The sequence below is a fragment of the Eucyclogobius newberryi genome, unplaced genomic scaffold, assembly GCF_026437365.1.
Source record: "Eucyclogobius newberryi isolate DKJ021-1_F unplaced genomic scaffold, fEucNew1.0.hap1 SCAF_13, whole genome shotgun sequence".
Classification (NCBI taxonomy): domain Eukaryota; kingdom Metazoa; phylum Chordata; class Actinopteri; order Gobiiformes; family Gobiidae; genus Eucyclogobius; species Eucyclogobius newberryi.
In genome coordinates, this window is record NW_027315757.1 from 33,517,488 (window position 1) to 33,531,469 (window position 13,982).

Below are 13,982 nucleotides of genomic sequence, written 5' to 3' on the forward strand. Positions count from 1 at the left end.
GTGTTGTAGTGTTGTAGTGTTGTAGTGCTGTAATGCTGTAGTGCTGTAGTGTTGTAGTGCTGTAGTGTTGTAGTGTTGTAGTGCTGTAATGCTGTAATGCTGTAGTGCTGTAGTGCTGTAGTACTGTAATGCTGTAGTGTTGTAGTGCTGTAATGCTGTAGTGCTGTAGTGTTGTAGTGCTGTAGTGTTGTAGTGTTGTAATACTGTAGTGTTGTAGTGCTGTAATGCTGTAGTGTTGTAGTGCTGTAATTCTGTAATGCTGTAGTGCTGTAGTGCTGTAATGCTGTAGTGTTGTAGTGCTGTAGTGTTGTAGTGTTGTAGTGTTGTAGTGCGGTAATGCTGTAGTGTTGTAGTGCTGTAATGCTGTAGTGCTGTAGTGCTGTAATGCTGTAGTGTTGTAGTGCTGTAATGCTGTAGTGCTGTCGTGTTGTAGTGCTGTAGTGTTGTAGTGTTGTAGTGTTGTAGTGTTGTAATACTGTAGTGTTGTAGTGTTGTGGTGCTGTAATGCTGTAGTGTTGTAGTGCTGTAATTCTGTAATGCTGTAGTGCTGTAGTGCTGTAGTGCTGTAATGCTGTAGTGTTGTAGTGCTGTAGTGCTGTAGTGTTGTAGTGTTGTAGTGCTGTAATGCTGTAGTGCTGTAGTGCTGTAGTGCTGTAGTGCTGTAGTGCTGTAGTGCTGTAGTGTGTAGTGCTGTAGTGCTGTAGTGTGTAGTGCTGTAGTGCTGTAGTGCTGTAGTGCTGTAGTGTGTAGTGCTGTAGTGCTGTAGTGCTGTAGTGCTGTAGTGCTGTAGTGCTGTAGTGCTGTAATGCTGTAGTGCTGTAGTGCTGTAGTGTGTAGTGCTGTACTGCTGTAGTGCTGTAGTGCTGTAGTGCTGTAGTGCTGTAATGCTGTAGTGCTGTAATGCTGTAGTGCTGTAGTGTTGTAGTGTTGTGAGTGCAGTTTGGGTCAGAAACATGGTCAGATCAGAATGATACTAGTTTAGAGCTTTTTAGCTTTAGGCAGGGAATGTTGTTAGACAACAAGAGTTTCTAAAAGTCGACTACAGGTCGAACTTCAACAAATCTGAAAAGTATATGTGCATGAACTCAAACATCCAATCGGAAAACCTGATTTTGGATTTTCCAAAGTTCAGAATATATAATTGAAAGATGAAATCAAACTCAGTATTTTATAAAATAGTCCTATTATTAAGAATGTGTTTGTATTTGCATCTAGCTTATAATAAAATGTCTGTGGTTCATTGGAGACAGAAAGAGCATCTCCTCCAGTCACAGTGAAGCTGTAGTCTGGCGCCACCTACTGGTCCAGACCGTTTCTGCTCAAACATCACACTGAAAGTATAAAGACAATTAACAAATTGTTGCAAATCTATTACTTTATTTGTTGTAATGTTTAGTCTGACCGTGTCCATGTTAGAAAATGTCCTTCACTGCAATTTTACCAACAATGAAGTGAGGAATGAGAAGAATTTGTCAATCGACCTTGAATAAACACAAATTAAAGTAGTCTCAATTGGCATTTGCCAACAGAATTTACATGACAGAGATTCAAATATTGTATTGAAGTCAGTACTTCAAAGAGAACATTGTTAACAAACTATTGCACATTGTTGACTGCAGCTCCCTAGTCAACAAATAACACATTATTTATACGACTGGAAAAGATGCTAATTACTGACAAGTTCTTCAACAGAGATACAGCCTGAAAAGTGCACTTTATGAACAGCAGCACCAGAGGACGTGGTCCCGTCTGTGACTCCAGAAACAATCAATTCAGACAAATATAATTTTGCATAATAATAAAACCTCATCCGCTTCACTCTTGATCCTAAAACCCTTCTGTTTCCAGGTGACTGAATACCTTGGGCATTTGAATTGAATTACTATAAATATATATAAAAGCTTACACTGGGCCAGCCTCTGCCACCGGGGGCGCTGTTTCTGGGGTGGATGAGGGGGAGGGGCCTGTGGGGGTGGATGAGGGGGAGGGGCCTGTGGGCGAGGCTTCAGTGGAGTTCAGTTTGATTTCAATGCATTCTTTTCACTTCACTTTCCCAAGAGCAGGTCAAATGTCTAATCTGCTGTGTTCTGTGTATATCGCATTAACAAACAGCGTGTAATAGTCCATCATTGAATCATCATCATCTCCGTAGCAACACAGCATAGGTCCCAGATACTTCCATGTAAAGCATTACCTAAAACAGATTTTAACACAGCAAAAATGAGACATCCAATTGTAAAGCTCATAATTCACACACAAATGTAAAGCGGTTCTTGTGGGTCGACTAAACACACTATTCACAATCAGAATGAGAACACACAACAAGCATCAGTGCAGCACACAGGGGGACACTGAGGAGGCACGTCCCGCTCAGTGCAGCACACAGGGGGACACTGAGGAGGCACGTCCCGCTCAGTGCAGCACACAGGGGGACACTGAGGAGGCACGTCCCGCTCAGTGCAGCACACAGGGGGACACTGAGGAGGCACGTCCCGCTCAGTGCAGCACACAGGGGGACACTGAGGAGGCACGTCCCGCTCAGTGCAGCACACAGGGGGACACTGAGGAGGCACGTCCCGCTCAGTGCAGCACACAGGGGGACACTGAGGAGGCACGTCCCGCTCAGTGCAGCACACAGGGGGACACTGAGGAGGCACGTCCCGCTCAGTGCAGCACACAGGGGGACACTGAGGAGGCACGTCCCGCTCAGTGCAGCACACAGGGGGACACTGAGGAGGCACGTCCCGCTCAGTGCAGCACACAGGGGGACACTGAGGAGGCACGTCCCGCTCAGTGCAGCACACAGGGGGACACTGAGGAGGCACGTCCCGCTCAGTGCAGCACACAGGGGGACACTGAGGAGGCACGTCCCGCTCAGTGCAGCACACAGGGGGACACTGAGGAGGCACGTCCCGCTCAGTGCAGCACACAGGGGGACACTGAGGAGGCACGTCCCGCTCAGTGCAGCACACAGGGGGACACTGAGCTGGCACGTCCCGCTCAGTGCAGCACACAGGGGGACACTGAGGAGGCACGTCCCGCTCAGTGCAGCACACAGGGGGACACTGAGGAGGCACGTCCCGCTCAGTGCAGCACACAGGGGGACACTGAGGAGGCACGTCCCGCTCAGTGCAGCACACAGGGGGACACTGAGCAGGCACGTCCGGCTCAGTGCAGCACACAGGGGGACACTGAGGAGGCACGTCCCGCTCAGTGCAGCACACAGGGGGACACTGAGGAGGCACGTCCCGCTCAGTGCAGCACACAGGGGGACACTGAGGAGGCACGTCCCGCTCAGTGCAGCACACAGGGGGACACTGAGGAGGCACGTCCGGCTCAGTGCAGCACACAGGGGGACACTGAGGAGGCACGTCCCGCTCAGTGGACACTTGAGCAGGCACGTCCCGCTCAGTGCAGCACACAGGGGGACACTGAGGAGGCACGTCCCGCTCAGTGCAGCACACAGGGGGACACTGAGGAGGCACGTCCCGCTCAGTGCAGCACACAGGGGGACACTGAGGAGGCACGTCCCGCTCAGTGCAGCACACAGGGGGACACTGAGCAGGCACGTCCCGCTCAGTGCAGCACACAGGGGGACACTGAGGAGGCACGTCCCGCTCAGTGCAGCACACAGGGGGACACTGAGGAGGCACGTCCCGCTCAGTGCAGCACACAGGGGGACACTGAGGAGGCACGTCCCGCTCAGTGCAGCACACAGGGGGACACTGAGCAGGCACGTCCGGCTCAGTGCAGCACACAGGGGGACACTGAGGAGGCACGTCCCGCTCAGTGCAGCACACAGGGGGACACTGAGGAGGCACGTCCCGCTCAGTGCAGCACACAGGGGGACACTGAGGAGGCACGTCCCGCTCAGTGCAGCACACAGGGGGACACTGAGCAGGCACGTCCCGCTCAGTGCAGCACACAGGGGGACACTGAGGAGGCACGTCCCGCTCAGTGCAGCACACAGGGGGACACTGAGCAGGCACGTCCCGCTCAGTGCAGCACACAGGGGGACACTGAGGAGGCACGTCCCGCTCAGTGCAGCACACAGGGGGACACTGAGGAGGCACGTCCCGCTCAGTGGACACTGAGCAGGCACGTCCCGCTCAGTGCAGCACACAGGGGGACACTGAGGAGGCACGTCCGGCTCAGTGCAGCACACAGGGGGACACTGAGGAGGCACGTCCCGCTCAGTGCAGCACACAGGGGGACACTGAGGAGGCACGTCCCGCTCAGTGCAGCACACAGGGGGACACTGAGGAGGCACATCCACTCTGCATTAGCTCAGGGCAGGTCACAGAGGTCAGCGAGGCCTCAGCCTGGAATATGGGATAGAAGTTAGCATCTGTGTGCTGAGCCTGAGTGTGGCCAGGCCTAACTCTCTGTGACAGACTAACCGCTGACCGTGCACGCAGTCCTGCACGGTCAGCTGCAGTCACATGACTCAGGTGCGGCGCCCGAGAGAGAGTCGCTCACGTGCACCACTGATGGTTAGAAATAGATCCATATTGCTCGCCCCAATCTAACTGTACCACCTGAGCCGGAAGCGCTGCCTGGCAACCGGGGGAGCTGGCTGCCGTGGAAACAGCTCACCTGAACAATTCTTCCCAAAACAAACACCAGGTGTGATCAAACGGGAGACAGAGAAAGGAGACCCAAGGTTAGCCCTGAGCCATTTGTGTACTTTGTGATGGTCCATTCTTAACTCAAGGTAAATGCAGAGATGACACGAGCCGGCCCTGTTTAACCGTAATAGCTCAAGCACTTAACGGAGCAACAATTGTCAGCTGAATCAGTTATGAAAAGAATGATTGTTGTTGCCCTGGTAATGAAGCCCCCCGCAGAGGACTGGCTGTTTAGGAACTATATGACCAAGAATAGCCACGCTCAGCTCAGCTCAGCAGACACTGGTGGTCTCAAGAGCACGTGAGGATGGAGACCCTTTAGAATCCACCGCACCAGCAAATCCTCAGAGTGTTGAAGAGAAGGACAAGGTTTTTTTACCTGACAAAAATAAGTCTGATGAAGCCGTAACGACCACAAAATGAGAGAAAGAAATTTCACCCTGGAGAGACTCAGACACAGAACACAGAAAAGATTGTTTAGCAAGCTTTATTACGAAGGTTATTTGACGCTCAGACCCCAGCGGAAGACACTGCCATCATGGGCACGCCATAATCTAATTGAATTAGATGTCTCCCCCCGGGGCCTGGAGACTGGTGGTGGTAGATATGGAGAGAGGGTTAGGATGAGCGGGATGCAGAGGAGGAGCAGGGGAGGTGGTGGGTCGCAGTACGGTCTGAAGCGGCCGAGCCATCTGCCTGAGGGCTTAAATGCGACCGCCTGAGCGCTGATTGGGAGCGGGGAGGAGTGACTTGGGTGCGTTGATTGCGGATGGGGAGCAGGTGGGAGGGGCGATGACGCAGGCGTCCCACCCTCCTTTCTTGACCAGGAAAAACTACAAAACCTCCTTGGGAAAAAGTAGAAACCTGGAGGAGTCCATGGTGAAGGAGGGATCTGACTCTCACAGACAGACAGGCCACGCCCGCTTGAGTGCGATGATGGTGTCCTGCCATGGAGGCCGACGCAGATGGAGTTAGGTCTTCCAGGTTAACTTACGGAGGTTTCATTAGTCAAATTAGTGTTTGGAATTATATTTTTTTTATATACTCTATGAAGACAAGCGGAATCTCTTTAGCTTCATCTTGGTCAATTTAGTACATGGGCTTTTTGAGATCCAACCAATAGATGAATTGAACTAAATAATTGATAAATGAATGGATAGTTGCAGCTCTAGAGTGACTGGTGGAGGTTGATGGTGCAGATTGGCAGCTGTGCTTCTGTCAGTTCACCCCAGGGCAGCTGTGGCTACAGACGTTTACTATCAGAGTGCTGCAACTGAATGAAAGGGAATAGTAGCGACTTTGAGCGCCTGGAAAAGCGATGTATGAAAAGCATTACCATTGTGAAAAAGTGCCTAATTTCACCATGAAAACTAAAGAACTGGTGATGGAAAAATGCCACATGTGCAGAGAACTGACATCATGAACCCGCCAATGCCCAAAGGGATTACTATCAATTATGTTACATCAAAGCAGAGCACAACCATGATATAAAGCTTTTAGGAGCTGGTCTACAGTTTTAAATAGAGTCCTACATTTAGTTACTTCACCCCTTCCACAAACTGCTTAAAACTGCTCTAAACTGCTCTAAACTGCTCTAAACTGCTCTAAACTGCTTAAAACTGCTCTAAACTGCTTAAAACTGCTCACCTATGACACATTCTCTGACGCTCTGGTCCACAGTGTCCTTAGCACACAGACCAGCAGCTCACCTATGAAACACTGGGCCTGCTGCTGCTGCTAATGCTGCTGCTAATGCTGCTGCTAATGCTGCTGCTAATGCTGCTGCTAATGCTAATGCTATTGCTATTGCTGCTATTTATTGCTGCTATTGCTGCTGCTGCAGCTGATGCTGCTGCTGCTGCTGCTGCTAATGCTGCTGCTAATGCTGCTGCTAATGCTGCTGCTAATGCTAATGCTATTGCTATTGCTGCTATTTATTGCTGCTATTGCTGCTGCTGCAGCTGATGCTGCTGCTGCTGCTGCTGCTGCTGCACAGCCCTTTCATTCATTCAGCTTCCACAATAGAGCCAGACTAACTCAGGCCTGCACAGGATTATTTCTGCTCCATACAATACAGTCGTGTCTTTGTGGTCCCTGGAAGCAGACGTCCCATGACTATTGTAAAGATTCTCTGTTGCATCACTTGATCAATAAATGCTATTGCACATGAGACCACGGGGGACTGGAGCCTTTCCCAGGGACTTTAGGCCTTAGACCCTGGACAGGGGCCAGATTGTCGCAGGGTTAACACAGAGACACAGAGACGCAGACAACTAAGGACATGCAGACTCCACCCAGATCATGTGATTTTGGTCTGGCCAGGGAATCGAACACATGATCTCCTCATTGGGAGGCGAGAGCCACCTGCACCCCACATTAGACTATAGCATAAATAAAAACTTGAGCCGTATATAGTACGCAGTGTGATGTAGACAGAGACTACAAAAGAAAACTGGAGTATTGTATTCATAAATATTAATAATATATAATAATATATCACTGTATTTCATTTTTGTTTGTTCTATTCACCTTATTCCAGAAGTTTGTCTGGGAACCGCCATTCACTGTATTCCTCCTTCAGGTTGTATTCATTAACATACGGCTGCTGACCTCCAGAGAAAATCACTTCTACACAGACTAAAAAGACGTTATCAGCCCCAGGGAATCGTTGCATCGTTGACTTTACATGCACATTGGTCTTTTTTACAAATCCATCTTCTTTACAGCATATCTGAGCGGTGAGACTTTTCCCTCGTGCTACATTTAAGAGAACAGTGTTTCCACTTGAAGCGGTGGAGACCGAGGCTGTGGTTTTGGCCTCTGATGTCTGACTTACTCAAAGGGCCAGATTTACTAAGGCAGGTGCTAAACTGTGAGTACTACTTAGAATTTGCACATGCTGTTTTGTGGGCGTGTTGCACCTTCTTTACCTTCAGAAAGTGTGTGTATTTTTAGTGGTGCATATCTGGGGATGTGTAACTCTGTTGCTGCTCCTTTGGGAGAACAGACAAATATATAAGATTAATGACAATGAAGATGTTCACCAGTTATGCCAGCAACATTATTAAAACAATAAATAGGCTTATATACAGATTATTTGAGCTATATCAGTGTTTTAAATGAGATTTAAATCTTCGGCTATAGGGAAAGACTGTGATTAGTTTCGTCTTCAAACATTTGAACCTGATTGTAAATGTCCAGAGTTCAGCTGATGTGAACGGACAGAAGGACGTGTTGGAAAACCAGCGCAGCCGTAAAGATGAATCTAGGACGAAGGATCGCAAGGATTATGTTACAGTCTTCTCAAAAGAAAAGTTTGAAAGGGGAAAACAGGACAGCACAGACTTCTTTGGAGACGCTCGGGATGAGAAGAAGTTGAGGAACGAATGGCGCCTCCTCTTATGACATAACCATGAGCAGACCTTTTCAAGTCTTTGCACTATAAAGGACATGGGACTATAAAGGACATGGGACAGACTCCTGAGACCTGTTCGAGGGACAGCTTCTATCCACTGTTCCAGTTCAATGCCATTTATATGAGAATCCAGTGTCTCAAGTAGAGTTTATATTATTAGGCCCGAGCGCCACAAGCTGGCGAGAGGCCTATTAATCTCGTAAGGCTGTGCGAAGCACGGCTGCGAAAGAAATCGAGCGCGAAGCGCTCGCCCACTTCCAAACACTCACTAACGCACTCCTTCACTCACGCACGGCCCGTGCATACTAATTAGTAGTAGGAAGATGGAACTTTACCGTTGTAAACGGGCGAAGCCCGTACAAAAGTGCGCACTAAACGAGCACTTTACATTGAAGCGGTCGTCATCCCCATATAAAGCACTCATTTGCGCTAAGTAGCTCACGAATGAGGTAGGAAAGCGCGAGCGCTTTCCGATGTATAGTATATACATCGGAAACATTGTATAGTTTATGATATTTGAAAAATGGGAAACATTGTTTTCGCATCGGAATATTCTTCTTCTTCTTCTTCTTCTTCTTCTTCTTCTTCTTCTTCTTCTTCTTCTTCTTCTTCTTCTTCTTCTTCTTCTTCTTCTTCTTCTTCTTCTTCTTCTTCTTCTTCTTCTTCTTCTTCTTCTTCTTCTTCTTCTTCTTCTTCTTCTTCTTCTTCTTCTTCTTCTTCTTCTTCTACTACTACTCTGGACCAACCCCCCTATTTTTCACCCAGTGAACATTGACGAAAAGTCACAAAAATTTGCACACCTCTAAAAATCGTGCCTCTCTACATTCTGGCTATTTCCCTTTTCTAAAATAAAAAAAATTGGCGCGTCAGCGCCCCCAAATGTACCAAAAATGCATTGAGAGATGGGAAATGACCCCAAAAAAATCTGATCGTAGAATCATGAAATTTGGCGCAGAGGTAGATGGTGACAAGAGAAGTAAAAAATATTATTACGGCAACGCCGTCCGCCCAACCAAATGTCGGCCATATTGGTTCAAAAATGGCTAAGCATGACTCGGGAGTTTTTCCAAATGTCGTACTTTTACGAACTCCTCCCAGGGCGTTGGCCCTAACAAGCTGAAATTTGGTGAAAATGCTACTGAGGAGTGGGACATCAAAAGTTATTCAAATTACATTGATACCTCTCACGGTCTCTGAGCGGCGAAGCCGCAAACTTTAGCTAGAATTTCAGAAATCTCCCAAATTTAACATTTCTGCCGTTTGCGCAGATAAAGTCCGAATTGCGTCAAATTAGAATCAGTTGTTAAACTCTTTGCCCTAAACCTATTTGAAGTGAAATAAATTAATTTGGCGCCACAGCGCCCCCTACAGATTTTATATGGAGGTTAAATGTTTAGTTTTGCGAAATTATATGAAATTTGACACACAACTCAATTTTGGCCCCATCAAAAAAGTCAATGAGAGCCATGTCATAATTGTTATGGTTTTGCCGTAACGATGACAGAAACCTTCCATGTTATTCCAATGGGGAAATCGCCAGAACATGTTTACACTTTAGACTTTCACAAACTCCTCCCAGGGCGTTAGCCCTATTAACCTGAAATTTGGTGAGACTCATCTTCAGGGGTGGACCATCAAAAGTTATCCACATTTTTATTCAAAAAGTCACGGTCTCTGTGAGGTAAAGCCGCACATTTTGCCAAGAATTCAAAATATAATTGCTTTTTGATGGTAAAACAAAGGGGAGAAGATATGACAGCTTCACAGATTCAGCAGTAGATGTAATAAAAGGACAATTGGGGCACGTTAGCGCCCCCTCCTCGTGCGGCGTGGCGGCGGCGTAGCGAGGGCCGATCATTGCCGCTTGCGGCTTTAATTATTATTATTATCATAAACTCCACACATTATTTTTTCATAAATGCAAAAGGGCCAAACACAATCATTTGAAATCCTTTGGCCACATTTCTGTGTAAACAGCATCAGCTTTTCAGATGACTCCTTTCTCCAGTTTAACCCTCACAGCCTTGATAAATCAGACCGTGGGCACGTTATCGTTTGCATTTTCTCCAACTCAAATTTTGGACAAAATTAGCCTGTTTTGCATATGCATTAGGTCCATGAGCTAAAATTGTGCTGCGGCACAAGAGAGATGGAAATCTTAACTACACACTCTTTATGCTCAGGTTTCTCACACACTTGTTTTACACTTGTTTTAGTGCAAATGCTTTTGCTCTCTGCACAGAGGAAATCCAACTTCAAATCCAAACTAGATTGGTTTATTTGGTCAATTTAAAGAGTAAAGCAGCTGTTGGGAGACTGACTGACGCACTGTGGATTGACATTTCCTTTTTCAAAACTGAAGCTAATTTCACACACAAAAAAATAATTAGGGACTTGTCATAAAGTCAAATGTTTAGGCAGAATGCCCATATAAGGCCTTGTTTTTTAATTTGTGGATTTGGAGTACAAACTGACCTTGATTCTTCCCAGAATTGTTGATGTAACTGAAAAATGAGTGTGTTGTAGCAATATAGCTCCATACATAATGAAAACATAAATTTAGTGAAGTAGTAGTTAACTAGTAAACTTGTATGAGTTTGAAGAGGATATCTATATCAGGACTGCTCTGGAGTATCGGGACCATGGTATCATGGACCCTGAATCAGGTTATATTTATATAAATATATATATATTTTGTATCATGAGGTACCAGCTCTAGAACTCTCGTCTTCTCAGTCATATGGGCCTTTCGCAATCTAATTTACAGATTAAATAATCTGCAAAAACCTTTGTTAATTGTAGCACTAGTCTCACATTTGATTGGTCACTAGTCAAATACCGTGACTTATGACTCACCACTTACAAGCATCATTATAACCACCATCACTGAAAGCCTTGCAGAATTGACAAGCCACAGCGTTGTCAGGACTACACTTAAACTTGTGACTGTTGCTTGTGACCGTGGTAAATGACGGAGCTGACGTGTTGTGTGGTTTACCTAGAGACCAGAGGGCTTGAAGAGGGCGAGCTGGTGCTTGTGAGAACAGACAAGTCAAGCCCCAGGTTTGGTTTGTTCAATACTCACAGCGTCTTACGTCAGTCTTAATTACAGAGCCAATATCCAGAAGAGTTGAACAAGCTTATATCGAGTGATTACATAAGGTGTGACCCGGCTTCAAAATGCATCATTGCTCTGCTCTGTAATTATCTGCACATGCCAGGCTAGAAAGAGTGGCTCCCATGACAAAGGGTCCTGGGAAGAACCTGCATTCTAGAAAACTAGAGGCATTGTTCAACCAAACCTCAAAACAGTGTGATTTATTCAATACTCAAGTTTTCAGAATCAAATGACTTTAGAGTTAAAATTGGTCTAATAAAATAGCAACTTTGGATATGGATGGCAACCAACTAAATAAAACAAGCTATGCAATATAGCCATGTGACAATAACCAAAATATTGTGATATCGTAGAGTCAAAAGATGTTTTTAAGTCTATGGAATATGTAATGATTTGCACTAAAGCACGTCAAAGCATTAAAGGGGAAAAAATGAGTATCAACAATTATTTCTGTAAATTCTATAAAAAATATAACAATAAATACCATGAGGCGCATATCATTATCATGCCAGGAGATTTGGATATTGTTGCATCCTCAATGCAAACTTGAAAAGAGGCAGAGGATAAATATGAAGAGAAGAATAATAAGACGTAAGATCGAACACACAGGGAACGACTTCAGCTTGCATCAGAGCGGACAATATACTGCAGAAAGTACACAATATATAACATACTGCAGAAAGTACACAAACCAGCTGGTGATCGCGTCCTACGTCTTCAATTGTTTACTGACCACATGTCCAAGAACCCTTTGGTCAAACAACACAATTGTACACATGTAATTGACATGTAATGGACACGTAATGGACATGTAATGGACATGTAATGGACATGTAATGGACATGTAATCGATGACATAACAGCATGTGCTTAGGAGTTGTACAAATATAGCTTGTTATTCTATCGCTAACTAACGACATAAAATGTAAAAGAACAGGATACTACAATCTCACTTTGACGACTTCACACGAAAACCTAAAACTCCTTTTATTTTTATCAAGCATATAATGTTTGCATATAAACTTGTAAAATACATGTATGTATCTTTACTCAGTTGGTTCCTAAACCAATCAATCAACCAAACAGTGACAATGTTTACACAAAAATCTGATCATTATCTGGTTTCTGGAGTTATCTGATCATCAAAACAATGCAAACTGTGCTTATGACAATGATACATTACGCACACAAAAAAAGGCCAAACTAATCAGGCAAAGACAGAAATGATGAAAAATCCATGATCATGTTTTAGGTCAGATTATACCAGTTATGTGACTTTGACTGGCCATGTAAGTGTTCCCAGTGGCCGTGGTTACACTCAAACATAGGATTATTATCAGATGTTTAGAGATAAAAGCTTATTCAAACTAAATGTAATGCAACATCATCTGATTTCTTTCTCATCTTGATACGTCTGATAACTCAAACCAGATCTGGCTGTTTGTGTGTCATTAAATAATCATCTGATTTGGGCGTGGACAAAGCCAGTGTCAGTTGAGGGAATAACTTTGACAATTCCCCCCATAAAAGTTAAGATAAGATATTCCTTTATTGTCCACAGCGCAGTAGATACAGATAAAAGAACAGATAACTTAGTTAGTTTGAACAAAACACTATTAATAGAACTCTTATAAACAAAACAAAAAACTCTTATTAACAAAACTCCTCTCATATCTTAATAGGGAATAGAGGAAAAATAAAAAAATAAAATGATAAAAATAAATTAAAATTAAATTAAAAATAATAATAATAATAAAATAATAATAAAATAAAATTAAGTAAAAATAGCTAGCATTAAGACTAAATAATACTAATACTAATGGTCAGTTATATGCAAATGAATATGGCCTATTAACCATAGAGGTGAAAGGTGACTTTAGTAGCAGTTTGTTTATTTGTTTGTTTGTTTGGACGCTCCCGGTTGTTGTAACCATGGCAGCGCACTCCTTCAGCTGGAGCACAAGTGCATGAATTACCCCTTAGTTAGCTCCTGCTCCTGCTCCTGCTGCTGATGGAGGAGGAGGAGGTGCAGTCAGGAGGAGGTGCAGTCAGTGTTCAACTTTGAGCTGTCACTTGCTCCTTCTTCCTCAATTATAAACACGTTATTACACGTCCCTCCAGACGCACACGGCACGATCACAAGTTCTCCTCAAACGTTCCACTCTGAGCATCGCGCCAGGTGAACTCCGGTTAGCAATAGCACAAATAGCACAACTATTCCCAAGTTAGCTCAACGCGCTAGCCGCAAGTTAGCCAGTCCAGTTCCACTCCGACTCGCTCGCGTCACAAACACTTGGCACATATTTCTTGTGGACGGTCTTTAAGTGTTCATCTCGCGTCCTCGTGACCGTCCCCGGTGTCGTGAAGTGTCGCTCTTACCGTGGACGTCAGCGGCTCTTCCCCCGGACGCGTGCCCCGTGCGGAGGTCGCTCTCTCCGCGGCGGTCTGTCCGCTCAAAGCGCCGCTGCGCCGTGACTCCTTCTCTCCAAAGTCGCCATAGGAAATGTTCCCGAATGAAAAGCGCGTGAAAGAACGTGTCGCGGGATGAACGCGCGGGTCTCCGTGTCGCGTCTCACCGCTGGGCCGCCTCCATATTTACAGTGCGGGGCCCCGTCTCCCTCCCTCGCGCGCGCCCTCCACCAACAACAACATTATTGACGTCCTTCCACACCACGTGACCAGTCTGCGCGAGCTAAAAATAGACTCGGTAGAAACCAATGGAGGCGCGTGCACGGGGCGCGTGCGGAGAGGACGCTCACTCAGCGCGGGACCAGTGCAAGATGGACCCGGTTTATCGTGGATGTGTTTGTCCTCTTTGCAC

At 45.8% G+C, this 13,982-nt stretch overlaps 1 protein-coding gene across 1 annotated transcript in view; it reads right to left on the reverse strand.

Moving 5' to 3' along the window:
* Positions 1 to 13,748, reverse strand: part of hdac5 (histone deacetylase 5) — an 85,675-nt gene extending 71,927 nt beyond the window's left edge. The window contains exon 1 of the mRNA XM_072443668.1: positions 13,541 to 13,748. The gene's annotated coding sequence lies outside the window, so the exon portion shown is untranslated. The remainder of the gene's footprint in view (positions 1 to 13,540) is intronic.
* Positions 13,749 to 13,982: the final 234 nt, after the last annotated feature.